Below are 12,429 nucleotides of genomic sequence, written 5' to 3' on the forward strand. Positions count from 1 at the left end.
TATACATTGTGGTTTATTCACCTATTCGCCAACATGTAATTTGTTGTCATTATTTTCTATTCTGAACAATAGTGGATGAATACTGTTCTACATAGAGAGTACAGATAACCTCAAGTTTATTAAAAGGTACCAAAGTGTTCTCCAAAGTCATTGTAACAATTCACCTCCCATCAGCCTCCTATGAGAATGACCATTTCTCTACATCTTTAAAACTTGATATTGTCTGATTTATTGATAAAATTTTGAAAAACGTATTATATGCAAAAGTCTACCTCATTGTTGTGTTTTAAGTTTTCTGATTACTAATTAATGGAGGATGTTTTCATAAGTTTATTGGCTGCTTCTGCAAATTCAAGTAACCTCTTTTGTAAATTCTCCTCACATGCTTTACCCATTTTCTTATGGATTACCTTTTCATGTTGATTTATAGGCAATCCTTATATAATAATTCTAGGCATTACTCCTGTGTAAGCTATATGTTGTGAATTTCATGTTCCTAATCTATTGCTTCTTTTTTTTTTTTTTTACCTTACTTTTGGTGTCTCTATTTATCCAGAAGTTTTCAATCTTAATGTTGTCAAATTCTAAAATATGCTTTTTATTATTTCTGCTTTTGATGTCCTTTTAAAGAAAATATTCTTGACCTCTCCCCCAAATATTAAAAGTATTTTTCTAACCTTTCCTTTAAATGGTTTAAGTATTGGTTTTTCACATTTATGCCCTTAATCTTCTGGATTTTATTTATATTTGTGCTCTGAGGCAGGCATCTAATATAGTCTTATATGGATAAGCAATTTAGTACAACTTATTGTAGTCTGTTCTTTCTCCTTACTCCTGTCTGCTGCCTTCACCATCATGAGTCCATTGTCCACATCTGTTCTGTGATTCTGCTTCTAAGCCCCCATCAGTCATACTGGTCAGTATACTTATAATATCCCATGTTTGTCCATGTTTCTTATATCTGAGTCTTCTGGTCTGGATTTATACATCTTTTTACCCAAGTATACATGCTCTTACCTATTGTCTAACAATTTCTATAATTATTTAGTATTCCTATTATTCTTCTAAACACAACAAGGACCTAAATACAATGTAATTATACATTGAACATAATTCTTCAACCCTATTTCTAGTTCTTAAGACTTCTACTTGGAAGAACTGTGTCTTAGTTTTACTCACATTTAATTGGTAAAAATAATTTTTATGATCATGTCTAAGCTAAGCAAGATAGAGATGTAGGAAAGCATAATCCTCGTGCATTCAGGCTAATGACACAGATGGGTACTAATTTGGAAGAAGAATAAAACATGTTACAATGTATATTGGTCTTTGTATCACTGAAAACCTCATTTTGCCTTCACTCTTAAATGATAGTTTAGCTATCTTAAATATTCTAAGTTAATATTTTTCCTCAGCATTTTACAGACTTATTCCACTGGCTTCTAAATTCTACTGTTGCTGATTTGAGTGTGCTGTGAAGTCTAAATGTCATTTCCTGTAGGTGAAATTATGTCATTTGTTTTAAGATGCTTATCTTTCACCTGACTGGTGGTAGCTCAGTAGATAGAGCATCAGCTTGGGACGCTGAGGTCCCAGGTTCAAAACCCCGAGTCTTTGGCTTGATCGTGAGCTCATCCAGCTTGAATACAGGGTCACTGACTTGAGCATGGGATCATTGACATGATCCCATGGTCGCTGGCTTGAGCCCAAAGGTCACTGGTTTGAAGCCCAAGGTTGCTTGCTTGAGCTCAAAGTCACTGGCTTGAGCGAGAAGTCACTGGCTCAGTTGGAGCCCCTCCCACCCTGGTGAAGGCACATATGAGAAACAAACAATGAACAAGTAAAGTGCCCCAACTACTAGTTGACGCTTTTCATTTCTCTCCCTTCCTGTCTGTTTCAATCTCGCTAAAAAATATATATATATATATTGTTCTCTTATTTTAATTTAATTTAGATAAACCTATCTTATAATTGCTGCTTTTTAGGGGTTTTTGGTTCTCACTAATAGTTTTCTTCTCATATTTTTGAACTTTGTGCTGCAGACCTATATTGAGAAGGTTTTGTTGGTTGGTTGATTGGTTGGTTGGTTTTCCCTTCCTACGCTGCCTTCTCTCCACTTTTTCTAGTGTTATGCTAATCTCTACTACTTCTTGAGAACTCCAACCTATAACCAGGTTTATATGGAGAGTTGCATAATTCAGGGTCATGGTAATGTTGCACTTAGTATATTCATTACTAAGTCAACTGGTGTCTTGACCCAGGGTCTGGCTCTGGGACTGTGTCTAGTCCAGGGTTTCTCAATCTCTTCATTTTTATGCATTGTATGACATGTAGTAGCATCGCTGGCCCCTACCCACTGGATGTCAGTAGCACCCCCAGCCCGTTCATTGTGATAACATTTCCAGATATTACAAAATGTGTTCCACTCACTCCCACCCATGCTCTACTAAAATCATCCCCAATTGGAAAATATTTGTCTATCCTAAGGCAACTTTCAGTGGCCAATAATTTGGCCTCCTTTCATGGTGCTAAGAATGGGAAAAGCATATTTGTCCCTGCCCTTGATTTCAAAGAGTGACTGTAGCTCAGGTTACCTATAGGAACTGAACAAATGCTTCCATGTCCTGAACCGGTCCCATCAGTCCTCCAGTCCTTCCTTGTCACTCCCCGTCTTGTGTTTTTGTTCGGTTTCTGATCTAGAATGGTTGTCTTCTTTTTCAGTACATCTATCTTTAAATATTTTTATTTTCTATTCTATCCTCAACATGTGGTGAGGTCAGTAGGAGAGCTAGACGACTCTAATTTATTGATCAGAGTTGATTCCTTTTCTCCATCTCTTTTCCCTCACTTAAATTTAGCATCATATCTTTCCTTTTTCTGTTCTCCCTTTATCGTTGATCTGTGGCATTGGATAAATCAATGAAATAGAAGACATGTGTCAGCATCAATGTTGTGAAACATTGAATTAATCCAGTTGCTTCCAGCTCTCCACCATCCCTCTTTGTCCCAATCCCAGCCTATTAAGGCAGCGGTTCTCAAAGTGTGCTCCCTGAACCACCAGCAATAGCAGCATCTGGGAACTTCACAGAAATTCTTGGGCTCCACCCAAGACTGAATAAGAAGTTCTGTGCCCTAGCCAGGTTGCTCAGTGGAAAAGGCGTCCCCTTGGCACATCAGAGGTCAGGGGTTGGACCCCCCAGTCAGGACACATAGGAAGAGCATTCAGTGGGTATACAACTAAATAGAACAACTAAGTGAAACGAGTTGATGTTTCTTTCTGTCTCTCTTTTTCTCTCTCTATTCCTCTCTCTCTCTAATCAATGGAAAAATTAAAACAAAAACAAAAACAAAAAAAAACCAGCCACTTGTGTGCATTAACAAGCCCCCTAGATGATTCCAATGCAGGCAAAAGTTTGAGACCCCCTGGGCAAAAACTTAGCTAAAGAGGTTTGGATCAGTGGTTCTTAACCTGGCGGCACACTGGACCCCTCTGCCACCCCCAGAGATTCTGGTTCAGCAGGCCTGGTGGGGGCTTTAGGTACTTTTTTCTTTTAAGTTCCCCAGTTGATTCAAACACCCAGTCAAAAGTTCGACTTAGTTATTCATTTACTGCCTAACCCGTTTTGACAATCATTTATCCCAACTCTTACCCAGTCTTTCCAAATTCTAAGTGGAAATGGGTGAAACTATTAGTGAACAAAGTTTGAAGTGATTCTGGAGTTGGACTTCCCGGGTTTGACTCTCAGCACTGTCCACTACCAGCAATGTGAGTTTGAACAATTTACCTTCTCTGTACCTCAGTTTCTCCATGTGTAAAGAGGGATGAGGAACTAGACCTACTTACTAAGGATCCTATAAGGATTACACAGCTTTATATATGAACACACAGCAAAACCTGGAGAGAATTCTTCTAAACTATTTATTTTGTAAGTAAAACATGCCAAGAAACTACAAAACAAAGTTGAGTCAAAATAAGTCTTTTGAAAATGGGAATTTTAAAAAGCATTTTAAAAATGTTTCTCTTTTTTTTCCACACTGGGACCTTTTGTTTTATGAAACTCCTTTTTTCTCCAAAATGCTATATAGTCTTTAAAGAATATTGATTCAATAAAAATTACCTATTTTTTTAATAAAAACTTCAGAATGTTACTATATGCTTTTTAAAACAAGCTAGTAGGATTATAAAAGCAGAGCTCAAAATCACTGTGCTGTAGTTAGATTTTAGCTCCAAAAACTGATAAGCCAACAATAACTTCAACCCTTATGTAAATTCTGGCAGAGATAAAAAGGAGCAGAATTGAAATAAACATCTGCTGAATTCGATCTTTGACAGACATTTAGTTGAAAGAATTCATGTGAAACCTAATAAAAACACTTTACTAGATAGACATTTGGGAGGTTTAACTTACATGAATACATTTTAATTTGTCAGTGTATGGACACCGTCCAAAGAAAACTACTTGCAATTCTGTTTATTACAACTTTGAAAGAAAAGTAGTTGAGTTTACTTTATCACAAGCGGACATTCACCCGAAAGAAACTAATTTTATCACATGCACCCACAACTGCATGAGACAGCATTTCAGGGCTGGGTGGAGTTTTTTAAATAGCAGAACATACTACCTCAATACAATAGGGCAGATACACACTTTTAAATTAGTCATCTGAGGAAGGGGTGGGGAGTTTCCAAACTTTCTGTTGTTAATTATCAAACAAAGAGTATGAAGGTAGAACTGTTAAACTTCTGATTCCAAGGACAGTCCACCTGTAGTTACTGAGCATGCACGGCATAGATGATGTTAATTCTCAGTAGATGTAAAAGTTAGACAACCTGAGCAAACATTGATTGGATTTGATAAGCAGGGCAAGGAGAGTAGAAGGAAGTTCCAGAAAGTAGCCAGAATAACCATGTCTCGATGGCTGATTGGGCAAGAAAACTCAGATATAATTTTTATTCATTGTGACTCTTCTCCATCCCCATTTTTCACTGTTCTTCCCTTTCATGTGGTAAATCCTATTTAATTACACACACACACACGGAGGTCAGCCAGCACATTCCTGAGAAATGATGGTACACCTATCCTTTGATCAGTAAGCAAACTGGTTTCTCTCTTCTTTGACTTTATTATAGACAGGTACTCAATCCAGACGGGCAGGAATGGGGGGGGGAGGGAGATAGGTGGACTATTGGACTCTTGGGGAAGTAACTTGCAAAAACTAGAACCATTTCACATGTTTGCATTTGCAATTTCTATTATACTGTTTCCATTGTTCAAATCTGCATTTAACTGAATGACTGTACATACTGCATCCATAAACACTTTTTAAAATTATTCTATTTAACACTGTACTTTTTTAGTTATTCTAATAAATTTGTACCTTTGGAAGTCCTAGACCCACAGAGCAGACAAAAGGAGAGATGATTACAATATAGGGCTCTTGGAACCAGTGGGTTGAGGCTAGGAGGTGCCCTGACTGTATATTCTGTCCCCTCGGGCTCTGGGCAGCTCTACTTCCCCTGGTACCTCCCCACACTGAGGCTGGGTCGGCCTCCATTATGAGATCCACTTGATCATCTTAAATGTGATACCCACTTCTTATGTTACCCACTCACTTCCTGGAAACTTGGGAGATGGCGACTCCAGATCAGATAGTTTCCTTTTCTGGCTTTAATATTCTATGAATTGAATAAATTACACAGTTGTGGATATGTAGAAAGAATCAGAGTCAGTTTTGGTAAACTTTGCCTTCGGGTAGGTGGCTGACTGGGACATGTTTGGATTGGAAACAATATCTGGTCTGGGGGGAAGATCAGATTTCAATGCATAACAGCTTGCTGGGGGTTCTGGACTAGTCTAGAGTGTGTGTGAGAAAGTATTGGGGGATGGTTAACATTTAGTATCAGATAGCATATTGATGTCTGCAACTCACTTTCAAATGCATCAAAGACCAAAGGTAAACGGATTAATCAATAGACGTGATAAAGCAAAAGCAAGAAGAGCAAAATGCAAACAATTATAGATTCTTAGTGGAGGTATTTCGGTGTTCACTTTCAACCTCAATTTTAACTTTTGGATCATATACTTGCAATTTTTCATGATAAAAACTGAAGGGGGGCGCCTGGCCAGCTTGCTCAGTGAGTAGAGTATCAGCCTAGTGTGTAATCCCAGGTTTGATTTCCAGTCAGGGCACACAGAAGAAGTGACCATCCGCTTTTCTCCCTCTCCATCTCCCCATTCTCTCCTTCTTCCCCTACCACTTCTAGTGCCTTCATTGGTCCGAGTGTCCGCCTCAGGCACTGAGGATAGCTTGGTTGATTTGAGCATCAGCCCCAGATGGCAGTTGTCAGGTGGATCCTGGTCAGGGCACATATGGGAGTCTGTCTCTCTTATCTCCTTTCCTCTCACTTAAAAAAGAAAAGAAGAAAAAACTGGAAGAGGGAAGTCATATACACTGGGGAAATGGAGCTGAGAACTTCAGTATTATACTCCATTTTCTATATTCTTAACCTGTGCATTTATATAACCTCTGTTTATCCACTAGTAAGATATCTGCAAAAAAAAAAAAAAAAACCTCTCTAAATGTAAATAGCTTTTTTTGTTTTTCTTCTCTTGTAATAATGAGATGCATCATGATGATAAATTTTTTTAAAAAAAAATACAGGAAAATAGGCCTTGGACGGCTGGCTCAGTGGTAGAGCGTCGGCCTGGCGTGCAGAAGTCCGGGGTTCGATTCCTGGCCAGGGCACACAGGAGAAGCGCCCATCTGCTTCTCCACCCCTCCCTCTCTCCTTCCTCTCTGTCTCTCTCTTCCCCTCCCGCAGCCGAGGCTCCATTGGAGCAAAGATGGCCCGGGCGCTGGGGATGGCTCCTTGGCCTCTGCCCCAGGCGCTAAAGTGGCTCTGATCGTGGCAGAGTGACACCCTGGAGGGGCAGAGCATCACCCCCTGGTGGGCAGAGCGTCGCCCCCTGGTGGGCGTGCCGGGTGGATCCCGGTCGGGCGCATGTGGGAGTCTGACTGTTTCTCCCCGTTTCTAGCTTCAGAAAAATACAAAAAAAAAACAAACAAAAAAAACAGGAAAATATAAAGTAAAAACCCTACTATCTGAACAAAACACTTTTAAAACTTATAACTGACATACAGTATTTTATTAGTTTCTGGTGTATGACATAGTGATTCAACATTTATATATATATTCCTTACAAAGTGATCACCACACTAAGTCTAATAGCCACTGGACACTGTACATAGTTACTACAATATTATTGACTCTATCCCTTATGCTATACATTATGCTCTGATTTATCTTTCTTTCTTTCTTTCTTTCTCTCTCTCTCTCTCTCTCTCTCTTTGCATTTTTCTGAGGTGAGAAGCGGGGAGGCAGAGAGACAGACTCCCACATGTGCCTGACTGGGATCCACTCAGCAAGCCCTCTAGGGGGCGATGCTCTGACCATCTGGGCTATTGCTTCGTTGTAACCAGAGCCATTCTAGCACCTGAGGCAGAGGCCATGGAGTCATCCTCAGCACCTGGGCCAACTTTCCTCCAATGGAACCTTGGCTGCAAGAGGAGAAGAAACAGACAGAGAGAAAGGAGAGGGGAAGAGGTGGAGATGCAGGTGGTTGCTTCTCCTGTGTGCCCAGCCGGGAATCGAATCAGGACTTCCACATGCCAGGCTGATACTCTACCACTGAGCCAACAGGCCAAGGTCACTCTGACTTACATTCTAACTGGAAGTTCGTAAATATGTTTCTAGAAGTGTCACTAGACAGAAGATGAGACCTTCCATTTGTGCTTCTCATAGTTGTATATCTGCCACTTCTCCACCTTCAGCTCAGCCACACCGCTCTGACACTTCTTAACGCGCAGCTCCAACTTTCTCCCTTCAAGAAAGTTTCCACTTTCCGCTCTCACTCACCTCAATCCCCCTTGATCTGGCGTGCCCTGCCTTCTGCTTCTCTTGTCAATGGCTTGAAATTCTCATCAAGCATCTTTAATCTTCAAAAGCATTTTCTCCCCGATTATTTTGCACTCACCATCTTATCTCACACATCCCAAGCAGTCAATACATCTTTGCTATGGACTCATAATCTTACAAGAGCCCAATCTTATTAAGACCAAGTCATCCTTCTAATTTAGTAGGTAACTACACAATTTAAAACAAAATTCTCACACTAGGTAGACATGAGGATATCTATGCCAATCCATTTATGTTAAATTGTGGGAGACACAGAGATTATAATAGTAATACACTGAGTTCTTATTTTACAAAAAAACCTCAGCACACTCAGCTTTCACTTGGATTTTGTCACTGCTGTTCCCCAACGGTCCGTGATGAGGGATCCGCACAGTCTCTGAAGGGCAGGGAATGTTCCGGGCTCCCAGATGGGTATTGGCAATGTTTACGAACATTTTTATTTCGTGGAAATAAAACCAGATTTGGGTTCTTTAAAAAGTGAAAAGAAGTATTCTTATTCATATTTGAGAGGTATCTTTATACATCTACTTCAAGGAGTTTCCATGAGTCACTTTCTTGGATTGTAAATCTTATAAAAATTGTCTTGGTTTTATAGAAATACCCTACTTATCCCTGTTACAAACTCCTTTCAGGGAATCTCAAAGAATAAATTCATAGACTAGATAATCTGGGCATTAAAATCTACTGTTCTTCATGAAAAGAAAAGAGTTTGTTTCTATCTTCCTCTTTCTGTATAGCACTGTCCTGAGCTGTATCCAAGTTCAAATCACTTTTCAAAACATTTTCCTTTGAGAAAATATAGCATAGAATAATATATAATAGCAAACACTTCACTAAGTGCTTTCTATATGCCAGACACAGTGTTTTTAAAATAGCATTTCATTAAATTATTAGAATGACCTTGGGAGATATACTACCCTTACTTTGTTTTATGAACCTGGAAGCTGAAGGAAGTTAAGTAATTAACTTCTTTAGTAGTAGAACTAAGATCCAAACCCAGATGGGCTCCAGGGTCTATGTCTACACCATGGCACTCGATGACTTTCTGGGGCACCAGTGAGAACCTGCTGTTTCACAAACTTAGTATCAAGTCTACCTGCATCTTTCTTTACATGAGTCTATCTTCTCTGTTGTAATTTATTTAAAAATCAACACCTTTTTGGACAAATACTGTAGTCCGTACTCTGATGATTTTTCCTCTAAACTCTCTATTTGGCATTTATTCTGACTTATGGAAGGAACAAAATGTGAAATTAAAATAATATCTACTTAGATACCCTCTTTTCTCATTTTTGTGACTTTTAAATTTACATTTCAGTTCTCTTTTGAGCCATTTTATTTTTCTATCGTTATCATGCCTTAGATATTAGGTAATATATCTAATATCTAAAGGGCTACTCTCCCTCACCCCTCCCACCATTGTTCCTCTTTCCACAATAGTCATTGATATCTTAACCTGTGTATATTTCCAAGTAAAGTTTATGATTTCATTTAGTTCTTAAAAAGTTGTAGTTGTGCCAAGGCTGGGTAGCTCAGTTGGTTAGAACATCCATGAGGTACGCCAAGGTTACAGGTTTGATCACCGGTCAGGGCACATATGAGAATCAACCAATGAATGCATAAAAAAGTGAAACAACAAATCAATGTCTCTCTCTCTCTCTCTCTCTCTCTCCATGTATGTGTGTGTGTGTGTGTGTGTGTGTGTGTATAAAATCAATAGCAGAAAAAACATTTTAAATAAAAATTCTAGTTGTGAATCCAGCTGTAATTTTCTCAGTAAAAAAACCTGGGCTAGTAGGCCTTAGCCAGTTGGCTCAGTAGTAGAACATTGGCCCAGTGTGTGGAAGTCTTGGGTTCGATTCCCAGTCAGGGCACACCAGAGATATGACCATCTGCTTCTCCTCCTTTTCTCCTCTCCTTTCCCTCTCTCTCTCTCTTTCCCTTCCACAGCCAAAGCTCCATTGGAGCAAAGTTGGCCCAGGCACTAAGGATGGCTCCATGATCTCCTCCTCAGGTGCTAGAATGGCTCCCATTGCAACAGAGCAATGCCCAGATGGTCAGAGCATCGCCCCTTACTGGGTTTGCCAGGTGGATCTCGGTTGGGCACATGTGGGAGTCTGTCTGCCTCTCCACTTCTCACTTAGGAAAAATACAAAAAAACAAAAAAAACAAAAAAAAAAAACCTGGGTTAGTATACTGTAACTGACTTTTCTTTTGAGTATTGCTCTGTGGTGGTTCAATTTACTTTTCACACTTTGCACTTTAGAGATTTTCCACCTACTCAATAGCCCTTACGTAGTCTCAGGATGACTTTGCAGGTTGGGGCTGAGTCAGGCCAAGGAGCAGAAAGCAGATGAGACTGAGAATAAAGTCACAGTAAAACTGTAGCGCCAGTTAAAACTGTATTCCAGTCTAACTTGGTGAACCAAACGGTCACTGCAGATGAAGGGACTCATTCTATTTTTGTTGTTAATATTGTGTTATTATCATTCGATTTTACTTTCCCTTAATGTGGTTTACAGAGGCAAAATTAATGGAAAATATTTAGAAATGTGTGTTACTCAGCTTTTCATGTGCGAATTAAGCAATTCCTTCAGAAACAAATACTAATTCAATAAGTACTCTTGAAAACCACAAGCATGTTTTTGCCAGTTTTCCATGTTTTCAGACAAAATTTTAAACAACAAATCACCCAAAGTTTGAGTGAGATGTATTAATTCACTAGGCATGTAAAATATTTTCCTAACATAAACCTCTTCAAAGGTAGCTATAAATCATTTGGAACTCCTCCTTTGAAGGGATGACTAATCCTTTGACCATTAAATTGTGAAATGGGACCCTCCCAAATCACTTGATTCTATCTTAAAGCTACTAGTTAGTTTAGGTGGCTCCAGGATGGAGCCTTCATATGTATCATGAGTGGTTATTACATAAAACTCCACAGTCCCTTGTCTTAAGAAGTGCACTTTGTTGTTTGCACGTACTCTAAAATCAGAACTCCATATCATTTTAAGAGGTTACATAACCACTGTCTAACACTCACAGCATGAGGCTCACCTAAGAAATTTTCACAGAGGTCACTTCGGGGTAACCACACAAGATTTTACTTGCTTTTCCACCCCTAAATGCAGTGATTGCTAGACCATATCATTTACAAGGTGATAGTCACAGGACCCTAATGACCTCCATACATTTAAGTAATCCTACAACTCAATGCTAAAAGAAAAATCAAGACATAAAAAGTGTATCACTCCATTTAACATATTTTAAAGGGGGGGGGCATTCCAGACAATTTGGTGGTGATTTTTTTTCTTTTGGTTTTATTTTGTTTTATGAAATCTATTCTGGGTGACATTCCAAAAATGCCTGTAATCACCAAACTTAATGGCATCTTTTTAGTCTTCTCGGTGATGGTCTGAAAGTCTCCCCTTGTTGTCTGCGATGCCAATCTTCCCTGGTTCTCCTCCCTGTGCCTGTGACGGTTCCCTGTCAGCTCCCTCTGGACCCACACCTTCCACTTTGGTAATACTCCAGGCTTTATCCTTTCCGTCCCTCTCTTCGGGCCCTCGGGATCAAGGCAGCAGCTACTAATCCTCTACTAAAGATTCACGTGTATGACAGGCACCTCAACTGCCAGTAGATCCAAACCGAAGTCATCACTCTTTCTTCAATCTGTGCCTACTCAGTGAGTGCAGCCACCATGTGCCCTGTCACCCAAGCCTCATCCTTCTATGTCATTTACTATTTCTCCATTGTCACCAGTTAAAAGCACATACACGCTCCCTTTTCTCCAGCCATATTCAAAAGGTAACAGTCACAATCCAGGCCCTTGTTCTTTTTGACAGGACTAACAGAGTCTTGCATCTCACGCTTCTTCAATCTGCCCTCACTCTGCTCCTGCAAGTGTCTCTCTAAGGCGCACGTTTAGTTATGCATCTTTCTGGCTTCAGAGCATTCAGATGGCTCCTGATGGCCTAGAGAAGGGGTCAGCAAACTACGATGGTCTGCCGGCCAGATCCACCCCGTCGCCAGCTCTTACAAATGCATTGTCATCGGAATAGAGCTGTGCTCACTTGTTTATGTGTTGTCTACAGCTGGTCTCAAGCTACAACAGCGGAGTGTGTCATTTTGGCAAAGACCATGTGGTTCCAAGAGCCAAAAGTATTGGCAATCTGGCTCTTTAGAGAAAAAGTTAGCTAATGACTGGCCCAGTGGATAGAGTCTGAACTCCATGGCATGCCACAGAAGGTCCTCTGGCTACAGCCTCTGTCTGCAGGCATGGCTCTTGCTGCACCTCCCTTAAACCGTACCCTCTGGCGGTGCTTGTCCAATAGGTAGCTCTGTGGTGCTGGAGATTTGTCTGTCTGCACTGTCCAATACAGAACCACTAATCACACGTGGCCATTGAATGCTTAAAATATGACTAGTACCATTGAATTTTTAAGTTTATT

General features: G+C 40.0%; 1 protein-coding gene across 4 annotated transcripts in view; it reads left to right on the forward strand.

The window, feature by feature from the left end:
- Nucleotides 1-12,429, forward strand: part of FYB1 (FYN binding protein 1) — a 149,455-nt gene that overhangs the window by 12,814 nt on the left and 124,212 nt on the right. The window contains exon 1 of one of the 4 annotated variants that reach the window (XM_066378646.1): nt 3,664-3,766. The exons of the other annotated variants lie outside the window; for them this stretch is intronic. The gene's annotated coding sequence lies outside the window, so the exon portion shown is untranslated. Of the gene's footprint in view, nt 1-3,663; nt 3,767-12,429 lie in introns of those variants that run through there. 4 annotated transcript variants of the gene reach the window in all.

Source organism: Saccopteryx leptura, chromosome 1 (genome assembly GCF_036850995.1).
Source record: "Saccopteryx leptura isolate mSacLep1 chromosome 1, mSacLep1_pri_phased_curated, whole genome shotgun sequence".
Taxonomy (NCBI): Eukaryota; Metazoa; Chordata; class Mammalia; order Chiroptera; family Emballonuridae; genus Saccopteryx; species Saccopteryx leptura.